Source organism: Setaria viridis, chromosome 4 (genome assembly GCF_005286985.2).
Source record: "Setaria viridis chromosome 4, Setaria_viridis_v4.0, whole genome shotgun sequence".
Lineage (NCBI taxonomy): Eukaryota > Viridiplantae > Streptophyta > Magnoliopsida > Poales > Poaceae > Setaria > Setaria viridis.
Window position 1 is genome coordinate 33,368,379 of NC_048266.2, and position 17,051 is coordinate 33,385,429.

General features: G+C 44.7%; 1 pseudogene; it reads right to left on the minus strand.

The window, feature by feature from the left end:
• Positions 1-14,880: 14,880 nt before the first annotated feature.
• On the minus strand, positions 14,881-16,323 carry LOC140222425 (uncharacterized; annotated as a pseudogene).
• Between the last annotated feature and the right edge of the window lie 728 nt (positions 16,324-17,051).

Sequence of the window (17,051 nt, forward strand, 5' to 3'; positions counted from 1 at the left end):
GGCTGACCTAAAGCAGAAAGCTCCCATGATATCACTGTTGGGATACGAGGTAGGCTACACTACCGCAAATCAAAATTTCTACCGCGTAAAACCAGGAAGAACTGCCGTATAAGGATCACGGGATTACCACTCGACGCACTATTGGTGCGGAAGATGTAGATATGCGTCGATGCAGTGAAGACGATCACGTAGTCGTACGTAGTCGATCAACGTAGTCGTACGTAGTCGATCACGTCAACGTCCAGCAGCTCCTCAGCAGCTCGTCCACGTGCAGCAAGATCGCCCCCGGTGCCGCGGCTCGTCGTCGGCTCGTCGGCGGCTCGTCGGCGGCTCGTCCAAGTGCTGCAGGCGCAACACCTCCAAGGTGTCCACACATGCAGGGAGGAAGCGTCGCAAGCCGGACTGCTAGATCCGCAAGTTGCAACAGGCGAGGGCGTGGGAGGCGCGGCAGGTGTGTTTTGCCAAAAAGGTGTGAACCCTAGGGCGCCCCCACCCCTCTATTTATAGAGGTTCCTGACGGGCCTCTGGGTCCGAGGCCCATTAGTACTTCTAAACCTAATCCAACTCGGATCAGATCCGAATTGGGCTTCCAGCCCCTTAAGTGTGTGACCCTATGGGTTCGGATACGTATAGACATGGCCCGAGTACTCCTACTCGGCCCAATAGTCGGTAGCGGCCTCTAGCAAGACGTGCCAACTCCTATACGCACACGAAGATCATATCAGACGAACCATCACAACATAATATACATGCTATTCCCTTTGCCTCACGATATTTGGTCTAGCTTCAAGCCGACCGCTCTTTCTCGATCCTGTGATTCGGAATCCCTTTGTAGGTTAACTCTTAACCGTACGTAGCATGGCCATGCATTTTCGGATCCGATCACTCGAGGGGCCCAGAGATATCACTCTCAATCAGAGAGGGGCAAATCCCATCTTGATTGACCATGTCTCATAGCATGCTTCTTGACAAACCCGAAAGCTACCTTTATAACTACCCTGTCACGGCGTAGCGTTTGATAGCCCCTAAGTAGGTCGATCCACATCTAGAATACATGCGACAATCTCAGGTCTAAGGACAAAGCGTATATGTTGTTTAAAGAGAGAACTACTTCTTATGTTGGGTCAGTCCTAGCACATGTCTCTACATGTGTCCACATTATTAGTTCAACATCTCCATGTCCATGACTTGTGAAACATAGTCATCAACTAATGCATGTGCTAGTCTAATATTCATGTGTGTCCTCACATGAACTCCGACTAGGGACAACTTTAGAATAACCATACAAGTAAAGAGTCTCTCATACAATTCACATAATTGCAAATCAATTCAAGTAGCCTTTAATGGATATTCAATGAACACAATATACAAATCATGGATACAAATGGAATATCATACCTCCAACAGTCTCCCACTTGCACTAGAGTCAATCTAGAAGGTACCTAATACCCATAGCTCTTACATGCGCATCATGCTTAGCCTGCGGGAGTGGTTTTGTCAACGGATCAGAAATGTTCAGATCCGTGTGTATTTTGCATATCTTGATCTCACCCCGGTTAACGAAGTCTCGAATGAGATGAAATCGCCGCATTACGTGTTTATTCTTCTGGTGGTTCCTTGGCTCCTTTGCTTGCGCAATTGCCCCATTGTTATCACAGTAGAGATTCAATGAGCTGGACGCATTCGGGAACACACCAAGCTCAATGAGGAAATTCCTTATCCAAACACTCTCCTTCGTGGCTTTCGAAGCCGCGATGTACTCAGCTTCTGTCGTAGAATCGGCCACCGTCTCCTGCTTGGAACTCTTCCAACTAACAGCACCACCATTTAGCGTGAACACAAATCCTGATTGTGACTTTGAATCATCTCTGTCGGTTTGGAAACTAGCATCGGTGTAACCTGTTACAACGAGCTCCTCCTCACCTCCATAGACGAGGAACATATCTTTAGTCCTTCTCAAGTACTTAAGAATGTTTTTCACCGCTGTCCAGTGACTCTCACCTGGATCAGATTGGTGTCTGCTTGTCATACTTAGCGCATATGAAACATCTGGGCGAGCACTTATCATTGCATACATGATAGATCCAATAGCCGAGGCATATGGCACTCTACTCATGCGATCCCGCTCATCAGCAGTCGAAGGACACTGAGTCTTGCTGAGATGTATGCCATGTGACATAGGCAAGAACCCTTTCTTTGCCTCTTCCATGCTGAACCGCTTCAACACTTTGTCAATGTAAGTATCTTGGCTTAAACCTATAAGCCTTCTTGATCTATCTCTATAGATCTTAATGCCCAGAATATATGCTGCTTCCCTAAGTCCTTCATCGAAAAACTATTTTTTAGTGAAGTCTTTACGGACTCAAGCATAGGAATGTTATTTCCAATCAGTAATATGTCATCCACATATAAGATTAGAAATACTACAGAGCTCCCACTAACCTTCTTGTAAACACAAGACTCTTCTTCGTTCTTGGTGAAGTCAAACCCTTTGACCACTTCATCAAAACGAATGTTCCAACTCCTAGATGCTTGCTTCAATCCATAAATGGATCTCTGAAGCTTGCATACCTTTCCAGCATTTTTCGGATCGACAAAACCCTCGGGCTGTATCATATACATGTCCTCAGCTAGGTTTCCATTCAGGAAAGCTGTCTTGACATCCATCTGTCATATCTCATAATCGAAATATGCAGCTATAGCTAGAATAATCCGAATGGACTTAAGCATTACTACGGGCGAGAAGGTCTCATCGTAGTCAACTCCTTGAACTTGTCGAAAACCTTTTGCGACAAGTCGTGCTTTATAGATGTGAACATTTCCATCCATGTCCTTTTTCTTCTTATAGATCCACTTGCACTCTATGGCTTTAACACCATCAGGCGGATCAACCAAGTTCCAAACTTGATTGTCTCCCATGGACTCTATTTCGGATTGCATGGCACTCTGCCATTTTTCAGAGTCTGGGTCCATCATTGCTTCTGCATATGTCGCAAGCTCATCATTGTCCAACAATAATATTTCCCGCATTTCGCGGAGCCTTGCTGACCTTCGTGGTTGTGGCGGTGCTTCTCTTGCCATGGGTATCTCAACTTGTTCTGCTACGTTAGCATCACTCATTGATTCTTGCCTGATCGGCTCATCTCGAACTTCTTCAAGATGCACTGTCTTTCCGCTCTTTTCTCCTTTGAGAAACTCTTTCTCTAGGAAAACCCCATTCCGAGCGACAAACACTTTGCCTTCTGATTGGTTGTAGAAATAATATCCCAAAGTTTCCTTTGGATATCCCACGAAAATGCACTTATCCGACTTGGGTGTGATCTTGTCCGACTGAAGTCGCTTGACAAACACTTCACATCCCCAAATCTTTAGAAAAGACAAACTAGAAACCTTTCCAGTCCATATCTCATATGGTGTCTTAACTACGGATTTAGATGGTACCCTATTAAGTGTGAAAGCTGCTGTTTCTAGAGCGTATCCCCAAAATGACAACGGTAGGTCCGACTGGCTCATCATTGATCGAACCATGTCTAACAAAGTTCGATTACGTCGCTCGGACACACCGTTTCTCTGAGGTGTTGCAGGCGGCGTAAGTTGTGGAAAAATCCGCAACTCTTTAGATGATTGCTAAACTCGTGGCTCAAATACTCGCCTCCACGATCAGATCGTAAGGCCTTAATTTTCTTGCCACGCTGATTTTCAACTTCATTCTGAAATTCCTTGAACTTTTCAAAGGTTTCAGACTTGTGCCTCATTAAGTAGACATAGCCATATCTACTAAAATCATCAGTGAAAGTTATGAAGTATTGGAATCCTCCTCTAGCCGTCGTGCTCATTGGTCCACATACATCACTATGTACGAGTTCCAACAAGTCTACTGCTCTCTCAGGAAATCCTGTGAAAGGCGTCTTGGTCATCTTGCCTAGCAAGCAAGCCTCACATGTCTCGTATGATTCAAAATCAAACGAAGTTAGAAGTCCATCAGAATAGAGCTTCTTCATGCGCTTTTCACTTATATGACCCAAACGACAATGCCACAAGTAGGTAGGACTCAAATCATTAGGCCGAGGCCTTTTAGCACTTACATTACAGACAGGTGAACCATCAAGATTTAAAACAAATAATCCATTCACAATGGGTGCAAAAGCCATAAACATATTATTCTTAGAGATCACACAACCATTGTTTTCACTTGCAAATGAATAACCATCCTTCATCAAGCATGAAGGAGACAAAATGTTTCGACTTAAACTAGGAACAAAATAACAATTATTCAACTCCATAATAAATCCTGACGGGAGGTGGAGTTGCATCATCCCGACGGTCAACACAGCAACTCTTGCATTATTGCCCACGCGGAAATCAACTTCTCCTCTTTCCACGCTTCTACTTCTTATCATTCCCTGCATAGAATTGCAAATATGAGCAACCGATCCGGTATCAAATACCCAAGAATTAATAATTGTATCAGCGAGAAATATGTTGTCTATAACATTAACAACAAGCGTACCTGAGGTAGAAGTACTCTTACTTCCGCCATTCTTCAACGAAGCTAGGTACTGCTTGCAGTTTCTCTTCCAGTGACCAAGTTCATGACAGTAAAAGCACTCTTTGTCTGGAGCAGGTCCAGGTCCAGCTTTAACCTTGGGCGTTGGGTTTGGCTTGGACGTTCCAGCCTTGCCCTTCTTATTCCAAGAATTGCCCTTCTTCTTAAAGATAGGCTTGTTCTGTATAGCCATCACATGGCTGGTACTAGCGCTTTTCTTGATGTCAGCCTCTGCTGTTTTAAGCATGCCACACAGCTCATTCAGACCCTTCTCCGTCCCATGCATATGGTAGTTCGAGATGAAGTTCCCATAGCTAGGCGGAAGAGACGAAATAATGAAATCAGTGGCCAACTCTTGGCCCAGTGGGAAGCCCAGCTTCTCCAACCGTTGAGTGTAACCAACCATCTTGATTACGTGTGGTCCTACTACTGCGCCTTCTGCTAGCTTGCTCTCAACAAAGGCTTTAGACACATTGAACCTTTCAGTCCTGGCCTGTGTTTGGAACATGTCTCTAAGCGCCACGATCATATCGTGCGCCTCATGGTTTGTTTCGAACTGCATCTGCAGCTTGGGTTCCATGCAAGCAAGCATAAGGCAGCTTACTTCGAGGTTAGCATTACATGCTTTCTTGTAAGCATTCTTAGCAGCAGCGGGTGCATCATCAGCAGGTTCTTCTGGTAGTGGGTTGTCTAGAACATCTTCCTTTTTCTCAGCCTTGAGAACAATTCTCAGGTTACGGATCCAATCCGAGTAATTTGTTCCATTCAACTTGTCCTTCTCAAGGACCGAACGCAAAGCAAACGGTGTAGTGCTGCTAGGTGTCATTTAATCTACAACAAAGTAATGCAAAATACACTAAGACAAACGTATCCATGATGGAGCAAATCACATTAAACTATTTTAACAGAATCTACTCCCACTAAAATCTATATCCCTCTATTGAAACTTAGTGATTCAGGATCCACAACTAACAAGTCCACTAGTGAGCTTTAGCATCACCGCTAGCAAACAAGGTAGATCGGTAAGCAACTTTTGCTAATCATATCACATATGACTCCTGTTGTTGGGTGACATCTCTATGTCTCGGCGCCCAACCTTTATGCCCCAAGGTGCTTAACCGTTAAGATAACCTTGTTAAGCAAACCAACCCTTATGCGTGTAAGTGTCCGACACAAACCCGTCTAGTCAAGGAAAACTAGTGGCACCCTAATTTCATAGACCCACCACTAATTGTACAAGACATGGGACGGTGCAAGTTTTAGTTGGGAGGGCATACTAACTTAAACTTTGTGAGGGATCGTTCTACTTCTAACATCACAGCATGCAGAAAGTAAAACATAAACAGAATAGTATTCACACAGTTGTGACACAGTATGGCCCGTTTTCATATGGTGATCTCCATCTCCATAGAACCTGTTCACCATGGTGATCTCCATCTCCATGTTCCATGTGCGCCATCCTTCTGGTGATGAGTCCTCCAAGAACTAGAACATGCTATTACGCCTAATAGCTAGTTAAGGAAGCTAGTAATGAAGATTACATAATTGCTTGGATCATCACAGATTGGTACGCAGACCATTAAATACATTAAGGTGACAACACATATGGCTCCTGCCGTGTTGCCATACGCGCGACACATAGGTCACGAATGAGTTACACACATGCATCACATACACAAGGGGGCCATACTGATCACAAGATACATACATACATCCTGCAAAACAGAGTTAGGCGCCCTAACGTTCCAAACTTCAGATGCCCGAAACTCCATCTTCCAAGCCGAATTTAGGAAATCTAATTACACCGAAAACGGCAAAGCCGTTGAATTTCATGTGTAACTTTTTCTGTAGATCAATTTTCATATAAAATTCGCCCCGATCCAAGATCGTACCGAAAAGTTACGGCTGATTTACCGAAGCATACGCATACGGCAAAAATCCCGACCTCGGTAGTAGATCCCATCTACTATTGCACATCTAATGCGCCTGGCGTATGACCCTGGATTTCGATTCGACCAATCATATTGATCTTCGCTCACTGCAACTGGATTTACGTGTATCACTTAACTCCGATGGCGGAAACCGACCGGTAGGAGTATGTTGTTACACTACCATTGCAGCAAGAGCACGAAACCAGGACATAGATCAAACTGAAAACTCACATATCTCCATATGCACACATCCCGAATCCAAAACTAAGCAGCTACGACTCTGATACCACTGTTAGGATACGAGGTAGGCTACACTAGCGCAAATCAAAATTTCTACCGCGTAAAACCTGGAAGAATTGCCGTATAAGGATCACGGGATTACCACTCGACGCACTACTGGTGCGGAAGATGTAGATATGCGTCGATGCAGTGAAGACGATCACGTAGTCGTACGTAGTCGATCAACGTAGTCGTACGTAGTCGATCACGTCAACGTCCAGCAGCTACTCAGCAGCTCGTCCACGTGCAGCAAGATCGCCCCCGGTGCCGCGGCTCGTCGTCGGCTCGTCGGCGGCTCGTCCAAGTGCTGCAGGCGCAACACCTCCAAGGTATCCACACGTGCAGGGAGGAAGCGTCGCAAGCCGAACTGCTAGATCCGCAAGTTGCAACAGGCGAGGGCGTGGGAGGCGCGGTAGGTGTGTTTTGCCAAAAAGGTGTGAACCCTAGGGCGCCCCCACCCCTCTATTTATAGAGGTTCCTGACGGGCCTCTGGGTCCGAGGCCCATTAGTACTTCTAAACCTAATCCAACTCGGATCAGATCCGAATTGGGCTTCCAGCCCCTTAAGTGTGTGACCCTATGGGTTCGGATACGTATAGACATGGCCCGAGTACTCCTACTCGGCCCAATAGTCGGTAGCGGCCTCTAGCAAGACGTGCCAACTCCTATACGCACACGAAGATCATATTAGACGAACCATCACAACATAATATACATGCTATTCCCTTTGCCTCACGATATTTGGTCTAGCTTCAAGCCGACCGCTCTTTCTCGATCCTGTGATTCGGAATCCCTTTGTAGGTTAACTCTTAACCGTACGTAGCATGGCCATGCATTTTCAGATCCGATCACTCGAGGGGCCCAGAGATATCACTCTCAATCAGAGAGGGGCAAATTCCATCTTGATTGACCATGTCTCATAGCATGCTTCTTGACAAACCCGAAAGCTACCTTTATAACTACCCTGTCACGGCGTAGCGTTTGATAGCCCCTAAGTAGGTCGACCCACATCTAGAATACATGCGACAATCTCAGGTCTAAGGACAAAGCGTATATGTTGTTTAAAGAGAGAACTACTTCTCGTGTTGGGTCAGTCCTAGCACATGTCTCCACATGTGTCCACATTATTAGTTCAACATCTCCATGTCCATGACTTGTGAAACATAGTCATCAACTAATGCATGTGCTAGTCTAATATTCATGTGTGTCCTCACATGAACTCCGACTAGGGACAACTTTAGAATAACCATACAAGTAAAGAGTTTCACATACAATTCACATAATTGCAAATCAATTCAAGTAGCCTTTAATGGATATTCAATGAACACAATATACAAATCATGGATACAAATGGAATATCATCATCTCTATGATTGCCTCTAGGGCATACCTCCAACAATCACCTAGCCCGCCTGCTCGAAAGTTCAGGATGGTTCCCCCTTCAGCACCTCGCAGGCCCGCGCAGCCTGGGAGATGGGTTGCTCACCCTCCACCACCGGCAGCACCTCATTTCCCCAGTTTCTAGCTGCAGGTGCCTCGGCCCAATCTTCCACCACCACCGCGCCCTGCAAATGGTAACCGCTACTTCACATGCGGTAACGTGGGACACTTTGCCAAGAACTGCCCCAGAAACAAGAATCAACGCCCCGGTCAGAGTAATGCCGTGGCCAACAAGGGGAATAAGCCCAAGGTGCAGATTCGACAAGGGGGATTAAACTTCACCAATCTGGCAGAGCTCCCGGAAGGTGCGCCAGTGATGACGGGTACATTCCTTATTCATAATCAACCTGTCCTTATTTTGTTTGATTCGGGAGCGTCTCATAGTTTTACTGGGAACAAAACTGGTAAGAGATGTGGGTTGAGTGTTGGCGCACAAAAGGGTCGTATATGATCTCAACCCCGGGTGGAAAAATAGCCTCCGACAGAATAAATCACCTTTTACCTATCAAGTTAGGCAAAATTCTTTTTAAGGAAAGCCTCATCATTCTTGACCTAGAAGGGATAGACATCATCTTGGGTATGGACTGGATGACTCAACACTAGATATCTCTGCCCGAACTGTCTACATTGACTCACCCCTATACGGCAGCTCTACCTTACACTTGCCCCACCCAGAGTGTGTAAATTCTTGTACCTATCCAGTGATGGAAACCCAGCTAGAAGATATTCCTGTTGTCTGCAAGTATCCCGATGTATTTCCGGATGACCTGCCAGGCATGCTACCAGATAGGGATATTGAATTTGCTATTGAGTTATAGCCAGGCACCACACCAATATCAAAAAGGCCATATCGGATGCCACCCGCAGAGCTGACAGAATTAAAGACCCAGTTGCATGAACTATTGGAAAAGGGTTTCATTCAACCAAGTACTTCACCATGGGGTTGCCCAGCATTGTTCGTGAAGAAGAAGGATGAGAGTCTACGCATGTGTGTGGACTACCGACCTCTCAATGCGGTCACTATCAAAAATAAGTACCCTCTTCCCTGCATTGATGTGTTGTTTGATCAATTAGCTGGAGCCAGAGTATTCTCGAAGATAGACCTTCGCTCTGGTTATCATCAGATCAAGATCCGATCGTGTGATATTCCCAAAACTACCTTCTCTACACGGTATGGACTCTATGAGTACCTAGTTATGTCTTTTGGGCTCACTAATGCACCTGCTTATTTCATTTATCTCATGAATTCGGTGTTCATGCCCGAATTAGACAAATTCGTTGTGGTATTCATTGATGATATCCTGGTATACTCGAAGAGTGAAGATAAACATGCCGAGCATCTTCATGTGATTCTTCAACGCCTAAGGGATCATCAGCTATATGCTAAATTCTCCAAGTGTGAGTTCTGGTTTGAGAGTGTTAAATTCTTGGGACACACTATTTCTCGAGATGGCATAGCAGTCGACCCCAGCAAAGTGCAAGAAGTCATGGACTGGAAACCACCCACTTCGGTTCACCAGATCCGAAGCTTTCTCGGTCTAGCCGGCTACTATCAGCGCTTCATTCCGGATTTCTGAAAGATAGCTAAGCCTATGACTGAGTTATTAAAGAAAGGAGTTAAATTCACATGGAGTGACAAATGTGAAGAAGCTTTCCACACCCTGAGAAGACTTTTAACCTCTGCCCCAGTCCTAGCTCAACCTGACACTACTAAGCCGTTCGACGTGTATTGTGATGCCTCCGGCATTGGACTTGGATGTGTTCTTATGCAAAACAACCGAGTCATTGCCTATGGCTCACGAGCATTGTGGCCACATGAACTGAACTATCCTACACATAATCTTGAGTTGGCAGCAGTAATCCACGCTCTAAAGATATGGAGACACTATCTTATGGGCACTCACTGCAATATCTACACCGATCACAAGAGCCTCAAATACATCTTTACTCAGGCGGACCTTAATATGCACCAAAGAAGATGGTTAGAACTAATCAAGGATTATGATTTGCAAGTGCATTATCACCCTGGCAAAGCCAACGTAGTAGCGGATGCTCTCAGCCGCAAGGCCCATTGTAATTGTTTGTCGGCAACCAACTTCACAGAAACCATATATCATGAGATAGGAAAAGTCAATTTGGAAATTATTTCCCATGGCACCTTAGGTCATGTTTGATATGGCAGGGGCTGTTCCCAATCTTTCGATGAGAGGAGGGGTAACTTCGATTTGGGGGTGGAATCAACGTTGGCTGTCCGACTACAACAATCACAGGATGCTGCGCCTTAGCAACAGGTATACCGATTCCGACGTTGGCTGTTCTTGCCGGGCCAAGAACACCCTTGAACCTGCTAGCAATCGAGAACAAGCAAGAACAAGATGAACAAGCAAATAAACCCACGGATCTGAAACAAATGAAACCTGAATCACGAGTTGGGGTCTTGAATCAAGCAAATTGGGTGGTCTGGTCGACACACGCGTTCACTAGGAAGTAGCAGTAGCTAACTTGCATCTAAAACAAAACCCAAGTTCATCCTGGTGGCTGCTAGATGTATTTATACATGGGCAACAGCAAGGAGGTGTGGGAGGGTGTAAACCCTAAGCTGGAAAGGGCCCCTAGTGGGCTGCACGAGATATAAGGGTTTCAGCCCAAGACTGGAAGGCCGAACGTCTCTTTGTCAATTCTGCTCAGCTCCGGTGGAATTTCGTCATGAGGTTGGATCCATCTGAAAGTGAACTTTAAGAGCTTTCCAATGAGTACTCATATGCCTCAAACAACATCCGGAGTTGAGAAATATTGCCACGTCAATTTGATGTTGCCTGGCTGTACGAACTTGAAGTCTAAACTTGATGTCCGATCTTGTGCTTTCTTATTGTGTGATCTTGATGCCCAAACTGATTGGTTGATCCATTAGGCTCCTCTCCATCATTCCTAATAATAATAAAATCATCACAATGACTTAGTAGCATCCAATTCTGAGATGAGGGTTTATGGACAGTGAGGAATGAGTTAACCTGATAATTTAGCTCTCGTGCACGGGCTCTTGTCATTGGTCCTTGCTGCATAGTAGGCGTGGTTGTATCATTGGAAGGGATGTCCTCATCATCCTCCCCTTCTTGCATGTGAGTCGTCCTCGACTCAAGTTCATCTTCCTCGCCCAAATATGGTTTCAAATCTGCTATGTTAAATGTGGGGCTGACCCCAAAATCTGCAGGCAACTCAAGTTTGTAGGCATTATCATTGATCTTAGCTACAACTTTAAAAGGACCAGCAGCTCTCGGAAGCAACTTTGACTTTCTCAAATCAGGAAACCGATCCTTTCTCAAGTGCAGCCAAACCAAATCACCCGGTTCGAAAGTAACATGCTTCTTTCCTAAGCTACCAGCAAGTTTATATTTAGCATTCATGTTCTCTATGTTCTCTTTTGTGGTCTCATGTATTTTTAACATCAACTCAGCACGTTGTTTAGCATCAAAATTCAATCTCTCAGAAGTTGGTAAAGGCAGCAAATCAATAGGGGCACGAGGCACAAAACCATAAACGATCTCAAAAGGGCTCTTTTTAGTAGTAGAGTGTTGTGAACGATTGTAAGCAAACTCAACATGAGGCAAACATTCTTCCCACAATTTTATGTTCTTTTTCAAAACTGCCCTAAGCATGGTAGATAAAGTTCTAGTCACAACCTCGGTTTGTCCATCAGTTTGGGGATGACAAGTAGTGGAAAAAAGCAACTTAGTACCCAATTTAGCCCACAAAGTTCTCCAAAAATGACTAAGAAATTTTGCATCACGATCTGAAACAATTGTGTTTGGTACACCATGCAAACGAACAATCTCACGAAAGAACAATTCAGCAACATGAGTAGCATCATCGGTCTTATGACATGGTATAAAATGTGCCATCTTAGAAAATCTATCCACAACCACAAAGACACTATCCCTCCCCTTCTTTGTTCTAGGCAGTCCTAAAACGAAATCCATAGAAATATCCTCCCATGGTGCATTAGGAACAGTTAGAGGCATGTACAATCCGTGAGGATTAAGGCGTGACTTAGCTTTTTGGCATGTTGCACAGCGAGCAATGAATCTCTCCACATCCCTCCTCATCTTGGGCCAAAAGAAATGATCAGCAAGGATGCTTTCCGTCTTCTTTGCACCAAAGTGTCCCATCAGCCCTCCTCCATGCACCTCCTGCAATAATAACATACGCACGGAGCTAGCTGGAATGCATAGCTTGTTAGCTCGAAATACAAATCCGTCATTGAGGACGAATTTGTTCCATGTCTTTCCCTCCTTGCAATTCAACAACACATCTTTAAAATCACCATCATGGGCATATCGCTCTTTTATTGTTTCCAAGCCAAAAATTTTGAAATCAAGTTGTGAATGCATGGTATAACGTCTAGACAAAGCATCAGCAATTACATTTTCCTTCCCTTTCTTGTGTTTGATGACATAAGGAAAGGACTCAATGAATTCAACCCAGCGAGCATGCCTACGGTTCAGTTTTGCTTGACTTCGAATATGCTTCAATGATTCATGATCAGAATGTATAACAAACTCTTTGGGCCATAAATAATGCTGCCATGTTTCTAAAGTCCGAACTAGAGCAAGCAATTCTTTATCATAAGTAGAATAGTTCAAATTAGGCCCACTCAACTTCTCGCTGAAATATGCTACAGGTTTTCCTTCTTGTAACAAAACACCTCCCAAACCAATTCCACTAGCATCACATTCAAGTTCAAAAGTTTTAGTGAAATCAGGGAGTTGGAGCAAAGGGGCATGGGTTAACTTATCTTTCAATGTGTCAAAAGCACTCTTGTGTGCTGCAGCCCAAGTGAATGTAACGCCCTTCTTGGTGAGTTCGTGCAATGGGGCTGCAATGGTGCTGAAATCCCTCACAAAACGGCGATAAAATCCAGCAAGCCCGAGAAAGCTTCTCACTTGTGTGACCGTTGTGGGAACCGGCCAGCTATGTATTGCTTCAACCTTGGCTTGATCAACTTCAATTCCCTATGGGGTCACAACATAGCCAAGAAAAGAGACTCGATCCGTGCAAAAGGTGCACTTCTCAAGGTTACCAAACAAACGTGCATCACGTAGAGCATTAAAAACATCACGCAAATGATCAAGATGTTCCTCAAGTGATCTGCTGTATATCAAGATGTCATCAAAATATACCACAACAAATCTGCCAATGAAAGCGCGTAAAACTTCATTCATTAGTCTCATGAAAGTGCTGGGTGCATTAGTGAGACCAAAAGGCATAACTAACCACTCGTATAGACCGAATTTAGTTTTAAACGCTGTTTTCCATTCATCTCCTAGCTTCATGCGAATCTGGTGGTAACCACTACGCAAATCAGTTTTTGAGAACAAAATAGAGCCACTTAATTCATCAAGCATATCATCTAGCCTAGGAATAGGATGACGATATCTGATTGTAATGTTATTAATTGCTCGGCAATCTACACACATGCACCATGATCCATCTTTCTTAGGAACCAAAAGAACAGGAACAACGCAAGGGCTAAGAGACTCACGCACATAACCTTTATCGAGCAATTCTTGCACTTGGCGCTGAATCTCTTTAGTTTCCTCGGGGTTGGTCCTGTATGGCGCACGGTTGGGCAATGAGGCTCCGGGAATAAGGTCAATCTGGTGCTCAATCCCACGGGTTGGTGGCAGCCCTGGTGGGACCTCATTTGGAAAAATGTCCGCATACTCCTGCAAAAGGTTAGTAACTGCAGGAGGCAAAGAAGAAGGTATCTCCTGAAGTGAAAACAAAGTTTGTTTGCAAATCAAAGCATAGCAAACAGCAGTATTAGCATCAATCTCATCCAAATCAGATTTGGTTGCAATGAAACATGACCCTTTCAGCTTGATCTCATTTTTATTATTGTGGGCAGATTTAGTGTTCTTCTTTGTGTGCTTTTTAAGTTCATGTGCTACAATCTGATTTTCACTCTTAGCATGCTCTTGATTCATTACTTTACTAGCTCTAGCAAGTTCATCTTTCAAAATAGCTTCAGGAGACATTGGATGCAAAACAAGTTTCTTGTCATTATGCATAAAAGAGTATTGATTTGTTTTACCATGATGCAAAGAATCAATGTCAAATTGCCATGGTCGTCCTAACAACATAGAGCATGCTTGCATGGGTACAACATCGCAGTCAATAGAATCATGATAAGAACCAATAGCAAAATTAACTCTCACCAACCGTGTTACCTTCACCTTACCGCTGCTGTTTAGCCATTGAATGTAGTAAGGTTGTGGATGTGGCTGGGTGCACAATGCAAGCTTCTCCACCATTTCAGCACTTGCCAAGTTGTTGCAACTCCCTCCATCAATGATGACTCGGCAAGAACGTTCCTTCATCACACACTTGGTTTGAAACAAAGTGTGGCGCTGATTTTGTTCAGCCTTCTCCATTTGTGCACTCAACACTCGCTGCACCACAAGGCTCTCATAGTTTTCAGCATGTTCCGTTCCAATGTGCTCCTCATTTTTGTTGTGCTCCTCATCTTCCCCTACATTGTTAGCTGCAAGCAAAGCATATGTTTTTTCATCTAAATCACTAGCAGAGGAATACTCACCATTAGGACGCACAACTAGCACACGTGCGCTTGGGCAGTCCTTGCGCACATGACCGTAACCTTTGCAGCGGAGGCATTGAATGTCTCTCATTCGCCCTGAGGATGCAATTGAGGATGAACTCTTGGTTGGTGCAGCGGCTGCCCCCTTTGTGAGTTCAGGAGGGCATGGTGAGGAGTTTGTTGTCAAAGGTCATGGTTTGCTGCTTGATGAAGATGGGGCAGCAACTCGGTACAGTTGGGCAGCGGGGTTGGATGGCGTCCAAGAGGTAGCACGACCTGCAGAAATGTTAGTTCTCGTGCTAGCTCTCCGTCCCTGTACTTCCCTTTCAGCTTTACAAGCAAGATGAAACAAACGAGTGATCGAATTGTATTCTTTGTAAGCCAAAATATCCTGAATTTCCCGATTCAGCCCACCCATAAACCTAGCCATAGCTGCATCCTTATTTTCTACCAAACCACAACGAAGCATCCCTGTTTGCAACTCTTGATAGTACTCTTCTACAGATTTGTTTCCCTGTCTCAAAAGCTGAAGCTTATGCAAAAGATCACGTGCATGATAAGAGGGAACAAATCTAGCTCGCATAACTCTTTTCATAGCATCCTAAGTTTGTGGAGTGTTGTTTGGGTGGCTGCGCACATATTCGCTCCACCAAATAGAAGCAAAATCAGTAAACTCACTAGTAGCAGCCCTAATACGTTTGTTTTCAGGAAAATCATGACATGCAAATTTTTGATCAACGGCTAGCTCCCAAGTGAGATATGCATTGGGGTCATATTTTCCATCAAAAGAGGGCATGCTAAATTTAATCTTCCCTAAAGAATCATCATTGTCGCGTACCTCACGTCGTGGTTGACGAGCATGTCCACCATGTCGACGGCGGCGCTGCTGCTGGTTATGTTGGCCATTTACCTCCCCATCAAGCTCCGTGTCAGCTGAATATTCTTCCTCATCTTGCCCAGCAATGCTACCCTCAGTGTTGTTGTTGTTGCGCCGTCCCGAACCATCACGACCCTCCTGGTCCATCCTATCCAAACGTGCCAAAATACCTACAAGAGAGGTGTTAAGAGCCCCAAGCGTGTTCGCCATTGAGGTCAGCTTGGTGTTGGTGTCGATCTGCGTGGCCTCCAATTGGCCAAGGCGTTCGTTGGTAACTCGAACATCCTCATCAAGGTGTTCAACATGCACCCTTACTTGGCGTTCAAAGTGTTGAATGATGCCCCTTGTTCGAGGTGAATGAACTTGTCCATCATCCTCATTTCCTGCCATGGTTAGACAAGGGAAAAAAAATGTCCTACCAACTAGTGGAACTAGGTGACAGCAAACTCCATTCTCTCAATCTTGTTCCATCAAGTTCTTACATGTTCTTACCACGCTAGGAAGTTGGTGTTGGCAGCCGGCAAGAACAGCACAAAATGTTACACAAGCACAGCCCTGTGACGTAGTAGATAATTTGTGGAGCTATAGGTGGCTGCAAGAAAAAAAAATCAAGGAACAGCTAGAACCACGTTAGCCAAAGCAAGTTGAATAAATGTTCACAATGGTACTGTGCTGGTCCTAGGCTAAACCATATTAGAGACGTGAGCCTAGACACAAACGTAATCACCCAACAGCGGCAAACAAGCAGATTACACAGCAGATATGCGGAAATCTCCATAGCGTTTGCAAGGCGCTCAGAAAGAATTTGGCGGCAAGGTTAATTTTCCCTGAAAGAGCACAAAGTAACCTTTCCAGAATGTATCTAAACACTTGAATCGGAGATCGGATGCAAGAAATAGAGCTGATTTCTTCTCGTGCAGATCTGAAAGTGGGGATTGCGAAAATAGTGGGCAAATGCAGCAGCGTGAAAAAGGTGGGGGGGGGGAATGTGGCAGCGAATCTAATGGTGATAAAAACGTGACAAGAACTCAAAACTCTAATGGATTAGAACTTAAGAACCAGCACTTGACACCATGATGCAACCACAAACTCAACAAGCCAAGAACTAGGTAGAACAGCAAGGGCTCCAACTAGTTTTGTTTTTGGGATTTCAGATCTAGCCTATCTATCTTTTTGGGTATTTTTGGACTGTAGGTAAAGTAAAGAATGGGTAGTTACTCTCACCGATTAACCTTGCTCTGATACCACATGATATGGCAGGGGCTGTTCCCAATCTTTCGATGAGAGGAGGGGTAACTTCGATTTGGGGGTGGAATCAACGTTGGCTGTCCGACTACAACAATCACAGGATGCTGCGCCTTAGCAACAGGTATACCGATTCCGA